Source organism: Schistocerca nitens, chromosome 2 (genome assembly GCF_023898315.1).
Source record: "Schistocerca nitens isolate TAMUIC-IGC-003100 chromosome 2, iqSchNite1.1, whole genome shotgun sequence".
Lineage (NCBI taxonomy): Eukaryota > Metazoa > Arthropoda > Insecta > Orthoptera > Acrididae > Schistocerca > Schistocerca nitens.
This window is the reverse complement of record NC_064615.1, coordinates 349161217-349187547: the sequence shown is the minus strand read 5'-3', so window position 1 is coordinate 349187547 and position 26331 is coordinate 349161217. Positions and strand designations below refer to the sequence as shown.

The 26331-nt window shown below is 44.3% G+C and overlaps 1 protein-coding gene across 4 annotated transcripts in view; it reads right to left on the bottom strand.

The window, feature by feature from the left end:
* The window catches only part of LOC126236165 (atypical protein kinase C), a 782990-nt gene that overhangs the window by 671615 nt on the left and 85044 nt on the right, over positions 1-26331 (bottom strand). Inside the window, exon 1 of one of the 4 annotated variants that reach the window (XM_049945256.1) lies at positions 19837-19989. The exons of the other annotated variants lie outside the window; for them this stretch is intronic. The gene's annotated coding sequence lies outside the window, so the exon portion shown is untranslated. Of the gene's footprint in view, positions 1-19836; positions 19990-26331 lie in introns of those variants that run through there. 4 annotated transcript variants of the gene reach the window in all.

Here is a 26331-nt window from a genome sequence, read left to right as displayed (position 1 = left end):
TCATGTCTGTCCTAGTTTAGCAGACAGAGTGAAATTTCAATTTCTGGTCCAGCTGCCCAATTTACGTCTACTGCGGTTTTCGTGCTTCATTCCTCGACGAAATTGGAATGGTCTCTCTAATGAGCACCTCGGCAGATCTTCTCCCAGAAAGCTTGCGTAATCGGCGTGATTAAGTCAGCCTAACGATCTCGAAGCCGGTGTAGTCCCGGTCCCCCCACGTCCTTCCCCATCCGCAATCGCATACCGAACCATTACTCTGATCCCGACTTACGGCTTACTTTCTAGCAGATACGTAATCGATAGTGAAGTCTGTTAATCACCCATGCTACCACTTCTCCACGATGTGTTACAGCAGTGGCATTATTATTATGATTATAATTATTATATTATTATTATCACCAGTCAAAGAAGGGAAAGAAAAATTAGCGTTTAACGTTCCACTGAAGAGGACATTAGAGACATTCCGCGAGATCGGAAGAAATCGGCTGTGAGTCTTTCAAAGGAACCTCCCCTTCATTTTCCTTCAGTGATTTAGGAAACCCACGAAAAACTTAAATATAAATGATAGAACTAAGATTTGAACCATCTCCCAAATTCGAAGTCATCGTGTTGCCAGTGCCCCATCCCATTCGCTATGGTTAAAGAAAGAACGAGCTATCAGCAAGCACGACCAAAATAAAAGGGAGCAATGAATATACAGACTTGCATGAGACAGAAAAACAGTTGAATATAATTGCACAAATTACCGCTAAAATGGACAATGAACCTACCTCTACTTAGTGTGACCAACTAATGCATTAGGGTGTAGCCTGTTCTAAAACTTAGTGTAAGTCAAGTCTTATCAGTCGGAGAACAAGTTTTTTTTTTTTTTTTGCAGCAATGATATGGTGATAACGCCTTTGTTGTAGCATGTATACGAATGAACAAGATACACATATACAGTGGCATAAAAACACAAGGTAAGTCGGCGAGCGAGGCCATTATTCCCAGAGCGTGGGAGAGAAACACGGAAGTATTACGAGGAAGCGGACGTTGTTGTCCACGCGAGAGAGGAGCACAGCTATGACTCAAGGCGACGACGCGCAGCTATGAGAGATGCTGCGGCAGTAAAAGTGGGTGTGAGTTAGACAATCGCCGCCCCACTACGCGGTGCCTCGCGCCCAGGTTTCACCCGGTCGCTGACTTCCGGATGTGACGACTTCTCACTGGGACATTCCGCGTTGTTCCGCGGCTGGTACGCTCTTCCACGAGAGGTTTCTTGCTCGACTCCTAGAGACAGCTGCTGCTCACAGCGAGAGCTAACGATAGGGCGTTGCACCGAAAAGAAGCCGGTTCACTTCCCTGGGTGGCCGTCGCCATTAAGGTTATCGAACGAAATGTAATACACTGCAGAAGACAGAACAACCGCGACACGCCCATTTCGTGCGGTCGATTATCATGGTTCATTCTCTAATCCAGTTACAGTCTTTTGCTTTTCTACTTAACCTTCCCCATTATTTATTCTTCACGAAAGTTCGAAGTTTTTTTTTCTTTTTTTTAATTTTACATTTCTACACGACGTAACACGGAAACGTCAGCAGACAGATGTATTCGGCAAAAACAAGAAAAAAATGATTAACAAAGAAGGGTGACTTACGGGTTACTGTTCAAAAGATTAATAGCCTGGGATCACAGAAGACATTGAAGACGGGTTACTAGCTTAGCTCAATGCCCGAAGTTATTATGGAAAGACTGAATTTTGAGCACTCTACGAACAAGAATCTTTTGGTGTCTACTTATGTCAAATCATCTTCTCCTTGTTAACCAAGAAAGTACCAAGTTTATTTGCACCATTACAGTGAAATCGTATTGCTCTGTTGACGCTTTCGTTATCATCAGTCATCTGACAGGTACGATGCAGCCTGTTATAATTCTCTGTCCCGTGCAAATTTCTTCCTCTTAGAACAGTCCTTTCTCTATTCAATAAAAAAACTAAAGATTTCTTTTTCTCTGAAACATACCATTATGAAATATTTAAATACATTTTTTGTCGAACTTCCGTTCTGCCGCAAGGAAACGCGAGAGAAGGAAACACGAGAGAAAATTCGAAACGTCTATTTAGTACACAGATAATCTGCATAAACTGAACTGTTTTTGAAGCTTTACACAAAATTTCATGTAACAAATCTTTTAATCACGTCCAATCGACGCAATGTTTAATACAAGCGTGAACCAACTTCCCCATCACAAGGCCTCCGCGAAATTCACAAGCCACCGTAGCTGACTCATCACACGACTCTGAATTTTGTCATTCCTTATTTTCGGACACGCGAGCTACTGCAGCAGCAAATCATGACGTATTTGGAAGTTGTGCAATGGCGGCTTCGAAAACGAACGTGGCCGCAAACAGCACTTCACTCGCCTTCAGTTACATTACGATAAAGGTTAAGGTCGCCATTCAATCACGATAATCTCGTATAATTCGGAGAATGATGCTTGAGCACTGCTAACTGCGGCTGCGTTTTAATTCACGCATACCTTCAAAGGGCTCAAGGTGCAGCACATAATATGATCTGAGCTTTCCAATGCAGAAAAATAAGTCGCTCGGGCATGCCTACAAATATGGACGATAGAGCATTTAAATCATGAACCTCCAAGTTCGGTAACTGCTTCGACACGAATTTGACACTTGTAAGGATGAGCTACACCAAAATAATGTTTCAAAGAACAAAATATGTATACTGTAACAGTCTTTTCGACACTTTGTTAATCGCTCTTTGAAGCACGGAGTTCTGCGGTAATGGTTTGCCGTAGAATGACAACAGATTTTGTTACTCCATCACTAAATTGCCTCCGAGACACATGACATTAGCTAAGACATTATGCACAAGATGGTGTTCTATTAGAATGTTTCAGAAACCAAGCAACGCAGAAGGGAAAACTGGAATTTGGAATGAGCAAAGTTGTCCACCGTGTGCCGGGCGTTACAATCGTGATGCTAGCTAAGCGGACCTCGGTGACAACACATGTTAGCGTCTCGTCGCTATTGGAGCTGACTCACTTCGCACGACAGCACACTCATTAGCGCAGTTTCGTACCCCACTTGGCAGCTTCAGAGGCGGATAGGGGTAGTGCGTTGTGTATCCCGGAAGAGCAAAGGCCTCCAGTACAAAGATCATGCAAATACTACAGCATATAGCCACAACTGCAAAACCTAAATTAATAATCAACAATCGTCAGTGTCTAGTAGGATACTTCTGGAGAATCAAGTGAGGAGTTGATGGGCTGTACTACGCAAATGTGCCAGTGGTACTTCCACCCAGTTCACGCAGTAATTCTACAACCGCCTACTTCCGAATAAAAACAGAGGGGAAGACAAAAGAATCCCAATACTCATGAGCACTGGCAGTAAAAGGAATGCCAATGACAGGCGTTAAACCACAGACAGCACCATCGACCACGCGACTGATACACAGAGTGATTCCAAAATGACGTAACAAACTTTCAGTGATAGTGAAGGGTAAATCTATCAATTTGAGGCGGCAAGGGACCCGAGTCCGGAAACGATCGAGTGAAAGTTATAACCGAAAATCTACTCAAGTTCCGCCTTGGCCTCGGGCAGCGCTCAAACCGAGGGCTGCAACTTCCGAACCATGATCATGACGTACTGATTCCCGCTGAATACTCCGTAATATCATCAGATAACATCTCCTGTTGATGGACTAGTAACGGCGCATGTAACTTCACGTAGCAGAAAACTAAAATCCTAAATCTGCGGTCCGGTAATAATTAGTTCTATTTACCTGCCAAATTTCATAAGTTGGTAAAATTACAACTGTTGTTCAAAATGGCTTCCACCAACGTCAATGGAGGCACGGCCTGGTCGCACAAAGTTCTGTCGCACCTGCTCCAATATCCCCGACGTTGTTTGAATAGTGTCGTAGGCAGTGAAATTTCTTGCAAGAAGATACTATCCATTCTCGACAGGGCTCTCATACACAATACTTTTCACATAGGGACGCAAAAAGACACTAAGTGGGGTGAGATCAGATGAACGTTCCAACACGAAACAGGGCTTCCTCTACCTATCCAGTTTTCAGGGACTGTCTGATACCTGTGCTCATGAAACCTCAGTGCAAAGTATAGTGGGGCTCCATAGCGTTGGAACCACTTGTATTGACGAATAACAAGTCTGATATTTTTTAGGAACCTACAATCTTAGCAGACAGTACAAGTATTCCACAGTCAGACGTTTCAGAACAGTTTTTACTTATAACTTTCGACTTGGTCGCTTCTGGACAAGGGTTCCTTTATCTCAAATTGATACATTTACCCCTCTTCATCATCCTTGAAATTTTGTATCATGACGGAATCACTCTAAACAAAGTATCCAATGAGCCTCTTTTAAAAGGACAAACACGTGAGCAAATTGGAGAATCTGCGCGAAAACTCTAAATATGCGAATCAAATGGCATAAATTGAAAAGTAAGGTGAATTTGAGTTAATTGCGAGATTATTAGATACTGAATATAAGCTCAGACTGTCAGACTGCACACGAGTGGAGAAGCTAATTGGCCTTGCCCTTTCAGAAGGAACCATCTCAGTATTTTCTTTAAGCGATTTAGGAAAATTACTGAAAATCTGGATGTCTGAACGGAGACCTCATGCCTGCACCACCTGTATGCATGCAAGGGGAGAGAAGAGTTCAAAAAAATATGATGAATGTGAGTGAGTGAGAGAGAGAGAGAGAGAGAGAGAGAGAGAGAGAGGAGGGGGCGGACACGTGTTTGTCGGCTCTTACGACTAGTGGCCAGTGGATGAACACCGTATTCGCGAGCCATGAGAAGTGAGTTCTTTATGATGCTTCACGAGACTGTCAATGCTGATGGCATGACACTACCACTCAAACAACAAAAACCCGCATTCTCGTACAAAGGTCGTGCCTCAGCGGGGTTTACTGCTAATGGAACTATGTACTGTTACCTAACGCAGTGAGAGCCAATCGCAGTTTCGGCTGCATAACTTGTAGTGATCAGAACATGCCGATGTAAAACAAAAACCGTTAACCCACAGGTTTTGCCTTAGGGCAGTACACAAACCCCATGTCTGTACTATGTTCTCTGAGTTCATGATGCACCCTTTAAACCTAAATTGTGTGCATTCATTACCGACTTGGATCTCATACGTATGGGTAACAAATGTCATTACAAATAAATATTGCACTCACTCGTTTATAACACGTCCGGGATGTCTAGATCGTTTTACTATTTTGTAAACTCGTTTTGCACAAACGCCGGCCATGCAGACTGCTATACTCTGAAGCAACCACGCAGAAAACCATAAGTATGTCAGCGGAGAAGACGTTTCTGCGTCAAACTGAGGGAAACACAGATTACAGATTCTCATTCGCTGCGAGATCCACAATCTGAGCACTTGCTGAAGATACGCTATTATCTTAATGCAGACTATATACGATCTTCCAGGTACGCCTTACTAAGTGCTGACACACATCTTTTCTTTTGACTGTGAAATCAAAGTAAGATATTGTATGCAAACAAAATTAAAGATTTTTCCGCACCAAAACAAACGCATCTGATCACCGACACACTGGAAGCAGGCAGGTAGAGCTGCGATGGGAAGCCCGCTGTCATCTATTATGGCAAATTTGTTTACGGAAGATTTCGAGGAAAGTGCCTTGCAGTCGTCGGCTTTGAAACTTACGAGTTTTTCAGATCTGTAGACGATATTTTTGTTGTTTGGCCACAAGGCAGTGATAATTTGAACGACTTTTTACAACATCTAAATTCAGTCCACCCGAATATTTGCCTCGTGATGAAGGTGGGAAAGGATGGCTGTCCTCAATTCCTTGATGTGCTGGCTAGGACGACGGTAGATGGTACGTTGGGACATGCCATTTATTGGAAGCCTATTCACACGACTTGTAGCTGCAGACTAATAGTTGTCACCATCCGACTCAATGCGAAGAGGCACATCGTACCTTAGTTCACATGACCCATGTCATCTATGACCCTGATAGTTTATCAGTTGTGTTAGACCATCTCGAAGTCACCGTTCGTCAGAATGTTATAGCGAAATATCAGACGTGCGTTGCGCCCCAAATGTGCCCCAGGTGAGTGATAAGACTGTGGTGGCACCAAAGTCTACGGCCTTCTTGCCTTAAGCAGGGAACGTTTGAAACAGGATTGGTCTGTTTTGCGGAAATACGTGAGGTGTGTTTTTCGACAACCATCTAAGATCACGGCCCTTCTGGGTCCGTAAAGGATGACCGGTGTACTGAGCATAGGCAGCGCACATGCTTACAACAGCCACGCAAATCCGCCTTTGCAGAACAATGTCTTTTGGCTTTGGTCATCTTAAGGAATATAACACGGAGATTCTGGCAAACAATTCCAGTGATTAGGATAGTGTTACCAAGGAAGCGGCTGTTTGTGTTTGTTTGTGTGTGTGTGTGTGTGTGTGTGTGTGTGTGTGTGTGTGTGTGTGTGTGTGTGTGTTACCTTTCTGGAGTTTCTCTGAAAACCGAGATTTTGTATTCTCTTGCGTAGCGCTTACTTGCTACAGTTTTGCCTTGAATATAGCAGGGTATGCTCCTGTCGAAATATCGGTGGCCTTCGACATCACGCGGCTGCACTCCTGTAAGTTATTTGAAGAAGTAAATACCCAGCCACAGTGCGCAAGGAAAACAACGAACTACCAAGAAGCCACCCATGTTTTTTGGTAAACAATCCTACTCCTCTCCTCCCCCTCCAACCCCCCCCCCCCGCTCGCTCTCTCTCTCTCTCCCCCCCTACCCTAGTATTCGTACCTATCCCATTACGGTGGCCCACCAATCGTAACAGAATAAGTACCCAGTAAGGCACTTCTTCAGATCAAGATCGGGAAAACTTCCTTTTATAAACGAACGCGACATGGTGTCTGACAGTGTTCAGCTAATCGGGGACAAGCGACATCCTGAAAAAGATGCCAGCAAATAGGTCAAATTGTCAACTGTGCGAGAACTGGTTGAAGAGGAATATGATGTTGGATGATCTTATCTTTAATTGAAAGTTTTTGGGTTACTTTACTTTCGAGAACCGCAAATTAGACAGGCCAGCTTGAAGCTCTGAAACTAATATGGCGCGCATCTGAACTCGAGTAAACGACGAGTAGAGGAGCAGACTTCTCGCCGGCCGCGTTCAGAAGCGACACAGGTGGTGGGCCCGGGCCGCTCCTGGTCTACCGGTTCGCCAGTTGGCCGGACGTTTAACCGGCGCTGAGTGGGTCGCTGGCTGCGCCGTCCGCATTCCTGTGGTCGCGGACTGCAGACCTCGCAAAACCCTACAGCCGCCGACTCCGCGGCTGGCCGCGGCCGCCGCTACTTTCACTACGCACACACTCCGCAATTGCAGCTGTGCGCGGTCCCTGCTGTCATACAAAAGACCGAAAAATTATGTAAGTAACGTGCAAGGAGTTCCCGTGGCAAGCGTCACCAGCTAGGACGTACCAGGCCTCCTTACCATTGCGGTGATGATCTACATCGACATACCTATTCAACAAGCCACCGTATGGGGAATGGCGGAGTATACCACTGCTTGTCATTCCATTTCCTGTTGCACTCGCAAAAGGAGAGAAAGTAAAACGGCAGTTAGTGTGTTTCCGGAGAAGCCCCAATTTCTCTTACTTTGTGTCGCGGTCCTTCCGCGAGATGTATGTTAGCGCCTGTAGGAACTTGCTGCAGCCTGTCGCAAACGCCGGTTCTCTAAACTCATCTTTCCTCCAAAGTTTCTCTTTCGGTTCACGACGCATCTCCGTAACAATCGCGTGTTGATCGAATCTACCGGTAACAAACCTAGCAGCCTGTGAACTGATTCGATGTCTCCCTATAATCCGACTTGGTACGGACCCCATGCACTCGAGCAGTACTCAAAAATAGGTCGCTCAACTGTTCTGTACACGGTCTCCTATAAAGGTAAGCGACACTTTCTTAGAATTCTCCTAATAAACCGAAGCCAACCATTCGGCTTCCCTACAATCGATCTTAGGTGCCCGTTCCATTCCAAGTCGCTATGCAACGTTACGTCTTGATATTTAGGGGACTACATAAAACTTAAAACTGGAGGGCCGGACAGGGATACGAACCGCCGTCCTCCAGAATAGGGTTGGGTTGTTTGGGGAAGGAGACCAGACAGCGAGGTCATCGATCTCATCCGATTAGGGAAGGATGGGGAAGGAAGTCGGTCGTGCCCTTTCAAAGGAACCATCCCGGCATTCGCCTGGAGCGATTTAGGGAAATCACGGAAAACCTAAATCAGGGATAGAACCGTCGTCATCCCAGAATATGGATCCAGGATCTTTTCACTAGGCAACCTCGTTCCATCCCAGTCAGTAAGATGTAAGGCAGTGACGAATGCATCGTTGACTGAGAAAACCCTGTAAGTTATTCAACAACCTGATTGAAAATGTTTTTCGTGTATCGTTCGCAATGCTGTCTTTCCTTCACTAAGTGTGAGTTCTGGAATCTGTGTGTAACTGCCCAGCGTAGATCACAGATCGAGTGAGTTAAGGGTTCAGAATCATGTTTGTATCGTCGTTGACGATGAGAGACAAGGGAGAGGTTAAATACTGAAGTAAGCACTTAGCCTACTCCTCTCGAGTAACACCTTGGGAGTCCCTGAGTTTAACATCCCCATACGACTCATGACTGACGAACAACAGTGCCACATTATCTCGCTCCATGAGATACTTCGAAGACGTTTAAAATTTAACCCAGAACTTATAGCGAAAAGTCTGGAGACCAGGCACTGCAGGCCAACAGCCCTTGATCCCCTGTCGACCAAATACGGGCGAAGAAAATATTTTCACCATCACGACTTCAATCGGCTATTTACTAAACCAGCGGTACGGCACACGCGTGACAATGCGACCTCGGTCAGGGAGGCGGGTATTCACTCTGTTACTAATATTATTCTAAACGCTACCACTGTGTACTAAAATGGTACGCAGCACTGATGCACTAGTAAGACAGACGGAACAGTCAACTTAATCTGCCCACAGTTCCCAATACCTGGACACTGTTATGCAGTGAGTGTTCGGCTCATTTACGTTACACACTCAGATCCACGTTACACAAACTCATTCAGCTTGAAGAGCAGTCTTCAGAGCGTGCACGATTTATATCATTACTGGTTACATACGTATTATTCCCTCAGAAAACGGGCAAGGGTAACATCTACTCGTGCGATGGAGAAAGGGCTAAACGGTTAGGCCTGCCAAATTTCATCTAGAGAGAGAAGGGGGGGGGGGGGAACAGGTACTACATATCTATACCAATCATGTCCGCTCGGGAGACATTCAGAGCGAAAATTGGGAAGACTGACCGAGAAAAAGGTTAGATACAGGAAGGGTCATCGCGTCAACGCCAAGCGATGGACAGCCAGTTCGGCTGTTCGGTTGGAGAGGGGGCTGGTTGTAGTCTGTTTACGAAAATTATCCAGGGAGGCACCGAAACTGATTTTTGGGAAAATATTCAAGACCAAAATTTACATGTTTGTAAAAGGACTTTGGATTACTTCTCGTCAAATACACACATCAAAAAAAAAAAAAAAAAAAAAAAAAAATGTTGCATCGCCCCGGTTCCCAGAACTCCTGAAGATAGACGTTGTCTGTAGATATGGTATCACAGACATAGTCCCGTTGACTGTTCAGAGATGGCAGTAAACCCGCCCAAAGATATAAACAACAATGCATGAGCAGCGCCTATTAGACGGAGGGGGTCCGACAGCCGATCAATTCCAGTCATTCCACCAGGAAGGAGTTATACGGCTCGTTTTGTCTGTAGTTCAACCACGCCTAGACGGTCAATACCGAGGATCGATCGCATCCGCATTGTTTGTCAGGAAGGGCTCTCAACAAGGGATGTGTACAGGCAACTCGGAGTGAACCAAAGTGATGTTGTTCGGACATGGTGGAGATAGAGAGAGACAGGAACTGTCGATGACAAGCCTCGCTCAGGTCGCCCAAGGGCTGCTACTGCAGTGGATGACCGCTACCTACGGATTATGGTTCGGAGGAACCCTGACAGCAACGCCACCAAGTTGAATAATGCTTTTCGTGAAGCCACAGGACGTCGTGTTACGACTCAAACTGTGCGCAACAGCCTACCTGATGCGCAACTTCACTCTAGGCGTCCATGGTGAGGTCCATCTTTGCAACCACGACACTATGCAGCGCGGTACAGATGGGCCCAACAACATGCCGAATGGACCACTCCGGATTGGCATCACGTTCTCTTCACCGGTGAGTGCTGCATATGCCTTCAACCAGACAATCGTCGGAGGCAACCTGGTCAGGCTGAACGCTTTAGACACACTGTCCAGCGAGTGCAGCAAGGTGGAGGTTCCCTGCCGTTTTGGGGTGGCATTATGTGGGACCGTCGTACGCCGTTGGTGGTCATGGAAGGTGCCGTAACGGCTGCACGATAGGTGAATGCCATCCTCCGACCGAGAGTGGAACCATATCGGCAGCATATTGGCGATCTGTCTTCATGGAGGACAATTAGCGCCCCCTATCGTGCACATCTTGTGAATGACTTCCTTCAGGATAACTAGAGTGGCCAGCATGTTCTCCGGGCATGAAACCTATCGAACAGGCCTGGGACAGATTGAAAAGGGCTGTTTATGGACGACGTGACCCACCAACCACTCTGAGGTATCTACGCCGAATTGCTGTTGAGGTATGGGACAAGCTGGACCAACAGTGCCTTTAGTATGCCACGACGAGTACAGGCATGCATCAATGCAAGAGGACGTGCTACTGGGTATTAGAGGTACCGCTGTGTACAGCAATCTGGACTACCACCTCTGAAGGTCTCGCTGTGTGTTGGTACAACAGGCAGTGTATGGTTTTCATGAGCAATAATAAGGACGGAAATGATGATGATGATCTCTATTCCAATTTTCTGTACAGGTTCCGGAATGCAAAACTTTTTTGATGTATGTAGGAGTCCCACACATCATACCACACATCATACCCACTCGTTCTGGCCTCAGAAGATGTGCTACCGATTTATAATACAGCACAAAAAAACAGCAACCATTTAACAAAATGTTAACTTAGAGAATACGTATTCAAGCTTGATCAATGTTATCAGTTTCGTCATATCTTTACTATAATCTGTGCTATTAAGAAAGCATTTCAATTTAGTTTCAAATAACCTTAACATCCGAAACCGACTTCAAAGTAGTTGCGTTTTCACTGCGATAGCTCTTTAACCTGAAGGAGAAATTCGTATAACGACGTATAACTTTTACAAAATGGAGCTACATATTTTTGCAAAACCAGTGGTGTGTTAATAAACTGTATGTTGCGATGATGTCTAGTTGATCAAAAAACACAGTCTTGCTAGAATGAGACGATACAGTGCACCTGAGCAACCGTTCTAAGCGGTTTAAAACGCCAACAGCGCGTTAGCATGTGTTACACAGGTTTCTTTTTCTTTGGAAATACATAGTACTTACCGACCGTGCTAGTCTTTTTCCGAAATTGTCAATTTCTAGTGCTTGAATGTCACTGTTTCGTTTAGATACACACTCCAATATCTGACTTCGCAAGAAAGAAGATTGTGGCTCTGTAATGAACCCAACAGATAAATATTTTCCAGGCGCAAACATCTGCGGAAAACGGCATACTATGGGCCAAGGTGAACTGAAGTCACCGAAAAGAATGGCGCGAAGTTTATCCAAGCATTTATTGGAAAGGAAATGTTTGCACTACCTCGTGCAACAAAGGTGAGCTCGGATACGGAAATGTTTCTCCAGTGTTGAATCGACAGCTAACGTCGAGGTCATTAGAAAGGCAAAACTGTGTGTGTGTTGAATTGGGAGGATGGGGAGGTGGTTAGCATGATCACTGTAATCAAAGATAATCAGCCTGACTCTTAAAAACCGTAACACTGACGGATGCCACATGTTTAAGAAGGGGTTCATAAAGAAGTGACACAATGAAAGGCAATAGGAAAAGTACAGTTCACGAAACATTAGTTGCGCTTAGCAGCACACAGCGATTCACGACTATCGACAGTGCTAAATGAATAATAAATTTCTTCATTTCTTGAATGAAACAGCACAGTAATACAGAACAAACTTTGCAATAGTTAATTCGAATGCAGAAAGCAAGAATGCGTATAACGGGAACTGGGCAGAAATTTCAAACAAGTTTTCCCCTCCTCAAAAGCAATGCGCCTGCCACCACAATGGGTCTAGGAACTAGAATTAAACTGTCTTCGTTTCAGAGGTTGTTAACGTCAACATTCACATTCCGTTTAGAGCTTCTATTCGTGGATTAATGACAGTGACAAGGCCGCCTTGTCGCCTGTTTCGAATGCTAAGCTGTTACTCTCGAAGGGCTGAGTATTGTCCTCCATCGTACGTACCAATAGAAGCAGAAAATTTAACAGAATCTCTTCAAGTATAAAATCAGGCAAGTCGGCTTGGATGGACAGGATTTTCCATTAAATAATTAGACTTAATTTGCACGTTTATACTGACAAACCGTTTATCACACCTACCATACAAGAATGAAACAACAATGAAGGTAAATTGAAAGGATTCGTCTGCATTACTGCCAACGGGGTTAATTAACTCCGTTACAGACGCGCTCAGGTTAATGGCTACATTTTTTTCCTTTTGTGCCAGCAGCTAATGCACCACAGTGCAAAATACCTGTTGTTTGCAAAGGCGGCGATGATTAATTTACTTCGATGTCTCGTAACATTTCACACCATTTTGTTGAACTACTGACGCGGGCTGTATCCACAGGGTCGTGTCTCCGTCAGTAGCCGTACCAGCGACAGCGAGGAAATCGCTGGGTACGCAGCATCGAAAAAGAGTTTCGCATTTTATGCGCGCGTACGTTACGCTCAAAATGGTGCCTTCCGCAAACTTTTCCTCTAAAGCTCTTTTAAAGACTACATTACCAACGCTGCGCTGAAAATGTGCGCTTCGAGTTCAGCTGATTATTCTGCAGTCTTTCCTCGTCGTCCCACCAAAGTCGCTCAAAATTCTTTCAGGAAATACGACACAAAATCTGCTGCGGTCCTCTGGAAAAACTTTCCTGCTACGAGAGTGAACGAAGAGGCTTTCAAAAGGTGGCCTGCTTTAGGTTCTTTCCCATAGGTACTCATAAAATTCGAAACGTGCCAAGCGCCAGACTAAGCACAATCTCCTAGTAGCTTGATTAAAAAATGTGTGGTTACTAAAAACATGACGCTAGGTAAAACATTCGGCATCCCTTTTCGTTTGACACGGACGTGCTAACGAGCCATTTCGAGTGTCCAGTAAACATGTATTTCGTGGAAATATTTTAAGAGTTGAGCAGCTACACATATATTTACACTTTATTTAAATGATTAATCCTTTTAAGCAATTTCTGTCGGCAAACTACCATTAATACCTAGGTAACTGAGTTAGTAAAGATCAGGGGTAAGAAGCTGCTGATTGTATGAAGCGAAGTTAACGAGCAGCCAAACCCAAGATTATCAACAGATGTTCAGAAGAATACTGGCAAAGAACTACCAGCACCGTTATTGTCTAGTTCATTTACAACCATGATCTGTAAGCAAACGAAAAAGTTATTTCAATCAATCACGATCGTCAATCACAAGTAAATCAAATGGGTGCATTTAACTTCTGTCCACGCACACACGCACACTTCCTCTCCTAGCAACCGAAAGACATTGCTTAAAATAAAAACAATACTAATATTAAGAATGCGACTCATACAGAAACGATTAACAATTAAAACTGAGCACATGGTTACGTCAAATATGAATGCGTCACGATTTGTTAATCGTGAAGCACAATACTGGGAGAAAGATACCCACAAGTGAACTCATCATCATAAATTTCTTTATTAAGTCTGTCATACCCAACTAATCCGACAGAACAGCTTCAGCTTCACATGACAGCACAATACAGTGTAAGACGTAAGACTCACAAGAGGGCCACGCAAGCGGCAGTGTATCACCATCGATTGAAGTAAGCTCTTTAACGAACACACTGTATTACAAAAATATTGAAATTTTTAATTTGGTTAACAATGCTTTGCAGTTTGTGTCTGCGAAACAGCTGCAAAACCGGTATTTCATTACAACGTTCCAGACTACCTACGAAACGTTAACACAGTCGTATGTAACTGAACACAGAAACGCAAAGTCCAGCTACTTTACCCCCCCCCCCCTCTCTCTCTCTCTCTCTCTCTCTCTCTCTCTCTCTCTCTCTCTCTCTCTCTCAGCCCCCCACCGCCTCCCCATTTCTCTCACGCTCGTAGCAACAACGGGGTTGTGCTGAAAAAGAGAGAGAGAGAGAGAGAGAGAGAGAGAGAGAGAGAGAGAGAGAGAATATATGGAACACTTAAACACGTTGAGAGCAATATTTACTGTTTTTAACGAGAGTATTATGAGCGAATAACTGAATGCTAACTATGATAAAACTACTGTTTCGTCACATGCTTGGAAAACTGGTGATCCATTTTAAATGCATAATACAGTGTATCCGTTTGCAATTGTATTCAGTCACATGGAAATTTTATCAGTTGAGAACGCGTGTACGTACACATCGGAGATAAACAGTCGCCCACAGTATAACCAGCGACACATCCTCTCCAACTCACGTTGAGTTCATGAAACAAAGCACGCGCTAGCACGTAAATTTACGGTAACATATTCAACGTATTTGTGTTTCAACGGCGCTATTTCGAACGAAAGAGCGGACATTAGCGTTTCGTAATGTGTTTGCTGAGACAAGGTGAGTGCGCCAGCCATCGACGAGAAGCGTAAGCAACCGACAGGTGTTTCCTATCATCGGACTTCACAACACTTTATTACCAGTGTCGTCAGTCCTGTTTTACTCATGTAAATAACGAAGGATGAGGAGTAACGCCGGCCGCGGTGGCCGTGTGGTTCTAGGCACTTCAGTCCGGAACCGCGTGACTGCTACGGTCGCAGGTTCGAATCCTGCCTCGGGCATGGATGTGTGTGATGTCCTTAGGTTAGTTAGGTTTAAGTAGTTCTAAGTTCTAGGGGACTAATGACCTCAGATGTTGAGTCCCATAGTGCTCAGAGCCATTTGAGCCATTTGAACCATTTGAGGAGAAACATTTGTACGAGTATCCCGCTAACTATATCTCTTCCTGGGATAGTGCTGTCACTTCTCCTTTCGTTCAAATGGTTCAAATGGCTCTGAGCACTATGGTACTTAACTTCTGAGGTCATCAGTCCCCTAGAACTTCTTAAACCTAACTAACCTAAGGACATCACACACATCCATGCCCGAGGCAGGATTCGAACCTGCGACCGTAGCGGTCGCGCGGTTCCAGACTATAGCGCCTAGAACCGCTCGGCCACCCCGGCCGGCTCTCCTTTCGTCATAGACGTTACTCTAGTGTCGCGGCGACGTATTTTATAACGGTTATGGTTGTTGACAACGTGTACTACTGGCTCATACCGACGGAAATGCTGCAGAGGTTAAGATACTCGACTCACATTTAGAAGGATCAGGTTTCGAACCTGCTACCGGTCCTGCCGGTGAACTTTCCTGGTGTTCCCTACATCGGTGAAGACTAATACACTCAATCCTCTTCCCATATGCGTTTTTACTTCATCTCTAATAACCTCGTCTTCGACGGAACGGTAACTACTAATTTATTTTTTTCATTTATTTCACATGCTCAAGGCGTGACAGACAACACTTAGTCCGCGAGCAATTGACAAGGTTTCAGTTCTAACGACACTATCTCTTTCATGGGTCTTGATGCAACAATCATGCGGACTCAGCTACTGTCAGTAATGTGTTCAAAGGCTGTTCTGAACTATCAGCAGTTCCTCCTTGGTACGGTACAGCGGTACCAGATACTACAATACCTATTGGAGTATCTGGAACATTTTGAAACCATTTCCGATGAGGTTCGCAAAACTTGCGTTTCATTTAGATTTATATCCAAATTCTTAATACATAGAGGTTATGCTTAAAGTAACACTAGAACAAAACTACAACGAAAAGAACCTAAAACATGGATGCAACAACGTCTGATTTCCCATCAGTAGACGACTATAAAACAGCTACACTAAAGTTCGTCCGCCTGAGTCGTTTCTACACCTCCGTGCTGCCTAAAGTCACAGACCGGACTGACAAAACTGCAGCAGCTGCAGAATATGCCGGAACATCACAATTCTGCCAGATCGTCATACAAAGAACGAAATATTGCTCCCGCCTGACACAGACTTCATTGGCTGTAGGTTCAGCCTGCTGGCCTTCAAAGTGAATACATCCAAAATTACTGCCGAGCGAGGTGGCGCAGCGGTTAGTTCACTGGATTCGCATTCCGGATGGCGGCGGTTCAAATAACCACTCAGCAATCTAGATTCAGATTTTTCACAATCTACCTAAAGCGCTTACGGCAAAAGCCGGAGTGAATCTTTTGAAAGCGATATGGACAATTGCCTTCCACAATCAGAGTATGTGTCCCGTCTCCCAACATCTCGTCGTCTATGAGGTGCCAAACCCTAATCTTTCTTCCTTTCTTCAAGCCTTTACAGCTTGTTCGAGGTATCTCCAGCCGACGCATTACTGGTAATAAAGGGCCTATGTCCACTGGACATCGAAATTCGACAATAAGCTGTACATTACTAGTTGAACGATTGTGAATTCAAAACAAGTAACAGATAATTTGTCAAAACTGCGTTTAACAGACAGGAAACTGCAAAAAAAAAAAAAAAAAAAAAAAAAAAAAAAAAAAAAAAAAAAAAGGTTCAAATGGCTCTGAGCACTATGGGACTTAACTTCTAAGGTCATCAGTCCCCTAGAACTTAGAACTACTTAAACCTAACTAACCTAAGGACATCACAAACATCCATGCCCGACGCAGGATTCGAACCTGCGACCGTAGAGGTCTCGCGGTTCCGGACTGTAGCGCCTTTAACCGCTTGGCCACTCCGGCCGGCACAGGAAACTGCAGAGACCAATATTAGACACATGGCATAGTCAAGGAGAAACCTATCACGCTGGACAGCGCGGGCCGGTACTGAAGTAAACACACTGGACTCGTACTCGGCCGGACAATGATTCAGATCTCCGAATGGCTACCCAGAATTGGGCTTTCCGTGGTTCCTCTTAATCAGCAAGGCAAATTCCGGGATGATTCCTCCGAAAACGAAACGGCTGAGTTCCATCTAGAGCGCGTACTCCGTCACTAATGACAACATCATCGAAGCGACTCTAATCCCCCCATCTTTCTTCCTTTCTTATTCCGAACCTGCAGTTCGCACAAAGGAGAAACTTTTCTTTTGTCTTGATATTTTACCTCTATTTTTTTTTTCTCTGCCCCGGCGGGAGTTCTTATCTTCCGGGAGGAATGTTGTGAATGGCATGTGTCACTGATTCGCGAAAGCCACATCGTGAGAGTTGCCGCGTTTGAATCGTTCATTTTAGTGTCTTCCTGAGGTGAAGATTGGGAATGTGCCTGGTATTTCTTAAACTGATGTGACAACACGTTTAGAACATATATAAGCTAGACGATACAACAGGATAGCCGTCGTTGTTCGGGGAAGGGAATATGATCCGGCTGTAGCTCCCTGCCCTGTCCCGCATGCTAGTATTGTATGCGTTACCGGTTACAGTATACGTTCACGTAAAGAAAGAGCAGGCGCAAAAAAGAAAGACATGAAACCCTGTATGGATACGGGACAGCGTTTTCCTCACTGTCCTTACATTATCTGATACCAGCGCAGCGTAGTCACGCACGTCGGAGTGTATGTAAGATTTCACTGTCCACAATTATGTTACTGCAGTTTGCCAGAGCCACAAAAATTTTAAAAATTATCTGCTGGCGTCATTAGGAAAGCTTTGCGATTCACGCGACAAACTGATAGTTTCTGCGTAGACTGACTCAGTCCAGAACCTTACATACATCGTTCATGAATCGCACTTTGTTTTTCAAGGAGTGTAACATGGAAGCGTTAACACGTGCGTCGTTCAACGTCCGCCCCCTTCCCCTCCCCTCTCCCCACTCAAACACACACGTACACGTATCTAACGAAGAGGTCTTTAAGTTCTTTTTTCAAAAAATTTCACAGAAACTTGGACAAGAACTACTGTTCAAGGAAACGATCTTCCTTTCGAGGAACGCCTTAAACTAATAGAATAAATTATGTACAATGCGACAATTTCGCCTAACAAATGGAGCTTACGCCTTTTAAATGGAAGATGCCAGCGTTGAGACACTTCCACCGTTCACAAATAAGAAGGTATTCCGACTGAACGGCTGCCGAAATGAGAAACGTAATTTCTTTGGAGTAGATTTATAAGAGGCTGAATCAGAAAGTAATACCTCACGTGTAACAAGAAAATTAATAACGAACATATATCTCCAGAATTAGTATAGATCATAGCCTAAATTGTCCTCGACGCAATACTACTGTTGAACATAGTCGCCATACATTTGTACACATCTGCAATTGTATCGTTGAACTCAGGCATCAAGAATAGTTTGGAAAAGTGTTTTACTTCTTGACTCATTAATCCAAATCACGCAGAACGTGTATGGGGAGGCTGTAAAGGACACCAACAACGTGCAGCATTGGGGGAAAAAGTTTGGTGACGAAGAAACGAATATTGCAGATAAACCGCGCCGTGGCCGACCGACGACATCTGCAGCAGATGCCAATCGAGGGCGTGCTCATAATGTGATTCGAGGAACATACCCGTTAGTGTTCACAATCAACAGCTTCAAAATCATTCTGAGAAAAATGGATCATGAAGAAAAGCCCTGATTTTTTGGAGCTGGTTTCGATGCCTGGTTCAACGATGGAGCAAATGTGTACTGTGCTGAACGGTAGTCTTACACAGAGAACAGATCAGGCTTTAACAATTCCGCTGTTATATATTCATCATTATTTTTTTATGATACAGGAGGTATTAGATTTTGATCCACTGTCGTAACTTTGAAGTTCTTTTGAAGCTACAATGACATAGCGGTCTTAACAGCGCATTTGATGTTCATGTTAAGATAATGCTGCTGAGGTCTGTAACACTTTATAAGAAACGCACTGGATTTACTACGATCTTTTTTTTAAGAAGACACCAGTTTGTAACATCCAAGCAGGATTTTTGTTCAAGCTTATAAGATGTAATCAAGAAATCTAAATCTGAAATTGAGAGACCTACTTGTCGCCAATCTTATTCTGAGAAGGAGAACAAGTTCTGCTTTATGTATGTAGCACTCGTGTATTAATGACACAACATAGTTCCAGCAAGAGACTTCCACCAACGTTCTCTTTATCAGGAATGATTGCGATCTATGACTGCTTCACCAGAGCTCTTACTATGAACCGGTCCATCTCTGATCAGTTCTGTACTCGCTGTGACACGAAAACTGGTCTGATAATTCAACGAAAATGTCAAGTAAATTAACAATTTTGCCGTTTTTCTTGTCGGTCATGGCTTGTAAAATTTCTTAGTGAAATTGTCTTGCATACGATCGCCGGACTTTTCCAGTCTTAGTAACAAGAAACAGGCAATAACGAATGACATCGGAAAATTTTCCATGGGTACGACAAAGGCTCCCTCTAAAATTATCTTGTAACATACAATTGGAACATAAGTCACCGTATTAGCTTTGTAAGGGATCGGCAAAGAAAAGGGCTTGTTAAACGAACACTACTGAAGCGAGGAACGCAGATCTATTCTGATAGGGTACAAGAAATTAGGCGACCCTTCACGAAACCAAGGGTGGCTAGATGCATGGGCTTCTACTGAACACCTTCGGCTGAAGCCCAGACGCCTCCATCATAGTAAGTCCACCTACCAATGGCGACTCGACGGTGCCCGCGCAGGATTTCGGCTGTCACCCTGTGCTCCCAGACATCCCCGCCCACTCACACACACGTACACACACGCGACACACTGCCAGACGCGGAAATTACGCGCGGAACACTACACAGCACACGCCAACTCTTGCCCGCCGCGCCGCGGGAGTGACTGAGGTCTCAAGACCGGCTGTAGACAGCAGCTGCCGCAACAAACGGGAACCGGCAGCGGCCGGTCGGTCACGTGACCGAGTCACTCAACTCGCGACGCGGCCGGCCAATCAGCTGGTGTGCTCAGCGCTCAGCCAGCGTCTGGCGATGCCCCTGATCTCGGCGTTCACTGTCTCAGTGATCCAGGCAACAAAGCTCTTGGTGCAGCACAGACAAGAGGAAGATACGGCGCCGTTACGAAGCACTGAAATCATGCCCGAGAAAACATTTAGATTCAACTTTGTTCTACAACGACGGACTGACTTAGCAATTCAGAGAGTAACTACAGTACATAGAAAATTTGTTTTTTCCTCTTACAGTGTACAGAACGATAATGACTTATTTATTTAAACAATAACCGGTTTCAACTGTGATCTACAGTCACAACAGCCACATTGAAGGTCAGTATTGCAGCACAGAAAGCCTTGTAACAGGAGCCGGAAGTTATGAAGTCCTTACTGAAGAGTTCGGCAGAAGAAAATGCCATCAGTTTAGCAAGGATTACTCTCATCTGTTGCGTACCTGAATACACCACATGCTGGTAATTTCACATTCACCGCTACAAAGCACTGTCTACTACACAAACTGTTCTGTCTTTTCGTATTTATTTTCTTGTCTTTGAATTTAACCAAACATAGAGGACGCAGTAACTCATAATATCCTCTTATGATTTTTTGAGTATTGGTCTTCTGACTGGTTTGATGCGGCCCGCTACGGATTCCCCTCCTGTGCCAACCTTTTCATCTCAGAGTACCAATTGCACTCTACGTCCTCAATTATTTGCTGAATGTATTCCAACCTCTGTCTTCATCTACAGTGTTTACCCTCTACAGCTTCTCTGGTACCATAGAAGTTATCCCTTGATGCCTTAATAGCTGCCTCATCCTTTTGTCCGTCACTTCTTCTTGTCAGCGTTTTCCACATGTTCCTCCGTCGCCGATTCTGCGGAGAACCTCCTCATTTCTTACCTTATCGGTCCACCAAATTTTCAGCATTCTTCCGTAGCGCCACGTCTCAAAGGCTTCGATTCTCTTCCGTTCTGGCTTCCCCACAGTCCATGTCTCACTACCATAAAATGCTGTGCTCCAATCTTATATTCTCCGAAATTTCATCCTCACGGTAAGATGTATACTACTAGACTTCTCTTGGTCAAGAATGCCTTTTTCGCCAGTTCTAGTTTGCTTTTTACGTCCTCCTTGCTCCGTCCATCACAGGTTACTTTGCTGCCCAGGTAGCAGAATTCCTTCATGAACATCTATTTCGTGGTCACCAATCATGATGTTCAAGTTTCTCGCTGTTCTCATTTCTGCCAATTCTCATTACTTTCCTTTTTCTTCGATTTACTAGCAATGCACATTCTCCATATTAGACTGTTCATTCCATTCAACACATCCTGCAATCCTTGACTTTCATTGAAGATACCAATGTCATCAGTGAATCATTGACATCCTTTCACCCTGAATTTCAATTCCACTATTGAACCTTTCTTTTACTTCTCACATTGCTTCTTCTTGTCGATTAGCGCGACGGTAAAAATGAAATCACTGATTGTCACTCGCTGTAAGAGAAAACCATGTGTTCTTGCTGTTCCCCCGTTTGTATGTATTTGATATCTTGTTGCACACCATTAGCTGCACGTCAAAATTATTTACCTGCCACGGTATTGGGTGATATGGTCCATTATCAGTCGATTATGGGACATATTAAGATTTTATACCTAACTGGCCCGTCGTTTAACACAACATGTAAGTAATTTTTTTCTACTTAAGTGTAAACAGTTCTTGTGTTATCGATATAGGTACCCATAAGTTTGTTGTTTATCCTCTTGGAAGCCAAGCTGAGATGGGCATCAGAGGCGCCACATGTGTAAGATGTACCTCAAGATGACGGAATTGACTGCGGACACACTAACAAAATTACTCCTCGTGTACATCCGCAAGGAGCAACAGGGTATTTTTTATTTTCATTTATTATTACAAAAAAAGTGATCAAAAATACGCGACAAAACTACATCTTTGTTTCAAACGTCCCGCACTTTATTACTTTTTCCAATTCCACAAAATCTGTGTTACTATTCCGCGCTGGGAATAACCTATAGATTAAGAATATTTTTAAAAAAATTCAGATACGATTACCAGACGGCAGGTCTTCCGTCACGGACAAACCTCACTTTGGACAGAGCAACTTTAACTGCTCGGGCGAGGGCTTAATTATGACAAAATTACTCAAAAAAAAAGTCCGAAAATGTTGTTGAACAGACTACAAATGTGCGAAAAGGTTTATTCTGATGGTACATTATTTTTCCGAAAAAAAAAACGATTATCGCTTATTTTATAGTTCGTCAGTAAAATGGGCCCTTAACCCTAGATTACTAAAATCCTCCTAGAATTTACGATTGCAGGTGGTACTAATTCGCGGTTCAAACAAATCTGGTATTGTCAGTATATGGTACAAAAACAGCGAATTTTGTAGTTATTCTGTATGTCACACACACCACTGCGTACCTTATATCTGAATAAACTAGCGCATAATCTACAAATGACTTACTCTGAATAAAATATCTAGTTGTAAAATTTACGATGGTTTCGTAAAAATGTAACGTTTTCCCTGTTAAGTGTTCTACGCTTAAGGCAAATGCCGCAATAATTCCTTTGAAAAGGACAAGGTCGATTTCCTACCTCAGCTGTCAAAAACCGTTTTTGTGCTACGTCTGTAATGACCTTGTCGTCAACGGCACGTGAAACCCTAAGCCTCATTTGTTCCTTTCCTGCACCCCATCTATACACACTAACTGAATAAAAAAATAATTCGTCATGTTTTATTTGGGTCCTAAGTTTAATGAAAAACCTTTAAGAATTATCATCCTACAACAATGAAATAAAAAAAATTATTTCAATATTGCATAAATGGGAACGGAACAACTGACCGAGGGTTTCCGCTAACGCCGAGGAACCCATTACTACACTACACTGTTCATCGACCCGTAATCTCACGCTGTTAAAGTTTAATAGTCTCATTTGCAGAGTTCCTTTTTTTATTTGGTTTATTGCGATCGAACGGGAAGTATCGATAAGGTAAGAGCGCAACGCAGGGGAGCGCGCTGGATATTGCAGTCAATAAAGGGTGTGTAAACAGGGGGAAATGAACTGGGGCAGCTGTCCACCACGCCGCACAGTTCCACACAATAGAAGGTAACGTAAAGGAAATTTCATCGAACTCCTGAGACGGAGACAATGAGAAGACACTATAAGTTGTTATCATTTACGATTCGTTGCAACACGTACTTTCGCTGTCCTTTATACACTGATCAGCCAGAACATTACGCCCACCTATCTAGTAGCCGGTATATCCAGCACTTGCACACACAAGTCACCAAATTTCCGTAAATTCTGGGGAGGGGAACAATGAACTCTGGCGTCACGTTCAAGCACATCCCAGATGTGTTCGAACGGGTTCACAATTGACGCGTTGAGGGGGGAGGGGGGGTGGGTTGGTTCAAATGGCTCTGAGCACTATGGGACTTAACTTCTGAGGTCATCAGTCCCCTAGGACTTAGAATTACGTAAACCTAACTAACCTAAGGACATCACACACATCCATGCCCAAGGCAGGATTCGAACCTGCGGTCGTGCGGTTCCAGACTGTAGGGGGGGGGGGGGGGGGGGGGGGAGCAGCGCCTCAATTCGAACTCATCACTGTGTTCCTCAAACCACTTCATCACACTCCTGCCCTTGTGACATGGCGTATTATCGTGCCACTTCCGTCGGGAAATATTGTCGTAATGAAGGCATGTACGTGGTCTGAAATCAGTGCACGACACTCTTTGGCCCTCAAGGTGCCTTGCACGAGTTCCACTGGACCATGCATGCCCACGCGAATGTTCCCCAGATCATAATGGAGCCGCCGCCAACTAGTCTCCGTCCCGCAGTACAGATGTCAAGCATCTGTTTCCCTGGAAGAAAGCGGTTTCGCGCCCTCCCATCGGCATGATGAAGGTATTTGGATTCATCAAGCCATGCAAAGCTGTGCCACCGCGCCAACGTCCAGGGCCGATGGTCACGTGCCCATTTCAGTCGTAGTCGCCGATGCCGTGGTGTTAACTTTGGCATATCCATGGGTCGTTGGCTGCGGAGGGCCATCGCTATGAGTGGTTGCTGCACTCTGTGTTCAGACGCACCTGCCCTCGGTCAAATTCAGATAAGATCGCGTGCCTTCCCCATTCTGCATTCGGACAGAACGCTAACTGGTACTGCATGCACCGTACGTGTGTGACTAGCAGTCATTTCGCCAGGTGAAGCTGTTATTGCCTGGACGGCTTCATATCGACAGCACGTCGGTGGTCATTAAGTGCTGGCTGATCAGTGTACATGTTATGCGATCGGATTAGGTTACATTTTATTATGATTTAGCACAGTTTGGGAACCACTACTAGTTTGTTTAGAATCAGTGCGATACATCGTTTAAAATACGTTGGATCATATAATACTTCAGGACCTCTATGAGGTTTTTCGCACAGATCTGTGCACAAAAAGATGAAAGTGTTAGCATTTTGTTACAAAATGCGAAGCAACTTTCAAACCATCAGCGCCTTCTACAATAGCAGACAGCTGACATTTGACACAGATAGATTTAAAGTTATGCGTGCAAACAGGCGAAAAGATGCAAGGTCCTTTGACTACGCGATCGGCACGAAGTACCAAGGGGTATTTGTCTTGATCCATTTAAGATGGAAAGACCACATCAGTCTAGCCATAAGGAATTCAGACGTCAGACTTAGATTCCTGAAGTCCCTCAGTTAGCTCGGCAATTAGGTCAAGTAGACTGTACAGTAAACAAGCCTGCGCCAGTGAAATGCCTATCAGTGCCCCACAGTTAACAAGAATCACTGTGCTCCTCTAGCGACTACAGAAGATCTAAAGGGTACAGGAAAGACTAGGAAACACAAAAGTGATATAACGTTGTCCTACAGTGGCAAATAGTAAGATAACCTAAATCTGCTGACAGGAAACACTACAAGTCTCATAACAAAATGGTTAGTTAAAACAATCTTCGTTTTATAGACCACTGCTGACAGCTGGAACATGTTTGGTGGAAAATAAAATGAACATTCAGTTGCAAAACAGGGATTTTTTCTGTTCCTATTTACACGATAAACTTAAGTGCTACCAGATAAAAGAAAAGCAAAGACTGAAGCTGTAATTTAAGTGGTGCTTGCTACATGTAATGTTCAGAAGGTCTTAGCTTACATAAATTGCAATAGCAACGCTGCCTGTTGTCTTTCTTCTATTTACATAAAATTGTTCTGTAAAGAGGAGAAGAAGAAGGATCTATTTACATCCTACATAAATAAATAAGAAACTGAAGAAATGGTAGCAAGTTGAAAAAATTTCCTGCTTTCACTTTTACATCATTCACTTCCTCACACAAAGGAACGCACTAGGACGGCAGGTAATCGCATCAACTTCGGACGAAAGTTCTTCGATAAGCAAGAAGAATAGAGATTAGATTCGGACAATAACAGCCGCCTGTTTACCTGTCTCATAGCACGACCAACTTCACTGTGCGCTCCGTTCAGTGCTGTCGTTCGTTAAGTATGATTAATTGTTGTGTGTGTATAATGAACGTGTGGGCGGTGGCCACCCCCGTGGCGCGGAGTGCTTGCTGCACTTTCTATGCGCTCGCCGCGTATCTGGATCTCGCCAGAGAGGAAGCAGATTCGCCCTCGGGCGCGTCCGTTCCCTCAAGAAAGCGACGCAATACTTTTACCGGCACTCCCACAGCGCGAGGACTCGAGTGTTAATGCACTCTGCTCGCAGGGGCTCTCACAGTAGTAGGGGGCCATTATCAGCACACAAGGGGGTACGTCTCCACTGCAACCTCCTGTTTGCGGTGTCTACAACACTACGTAATGACATCAAGGACAAGTGGTAGATTATGTAGTATTTCATCACGTACTACTACAGTAGGGAAAACAACAACCGGAGAACAGATGAAAATTCCACTGGCGGTATACAAGAGACGAGTTCACGCAAATTTGCGTCCACTGTCACACGGGCAGAGAGAATAATAATTAGTCTGCTGAATATACATAATATTTGAAACATTCAAGCTAACAGGACTAGTGTCAACTTTACCAACAATTTTTTTACATCATTGTTCAGGAATGCCGATTCAACTCACTGCGGTAAGGAACAAACAGATCAATTCGTCGTTGCACACAGGGTTGGTCCAGCTTATTCTTGTGGAACGTGTGGCAGTGACTCGCCATGTTGTGACCACTTACG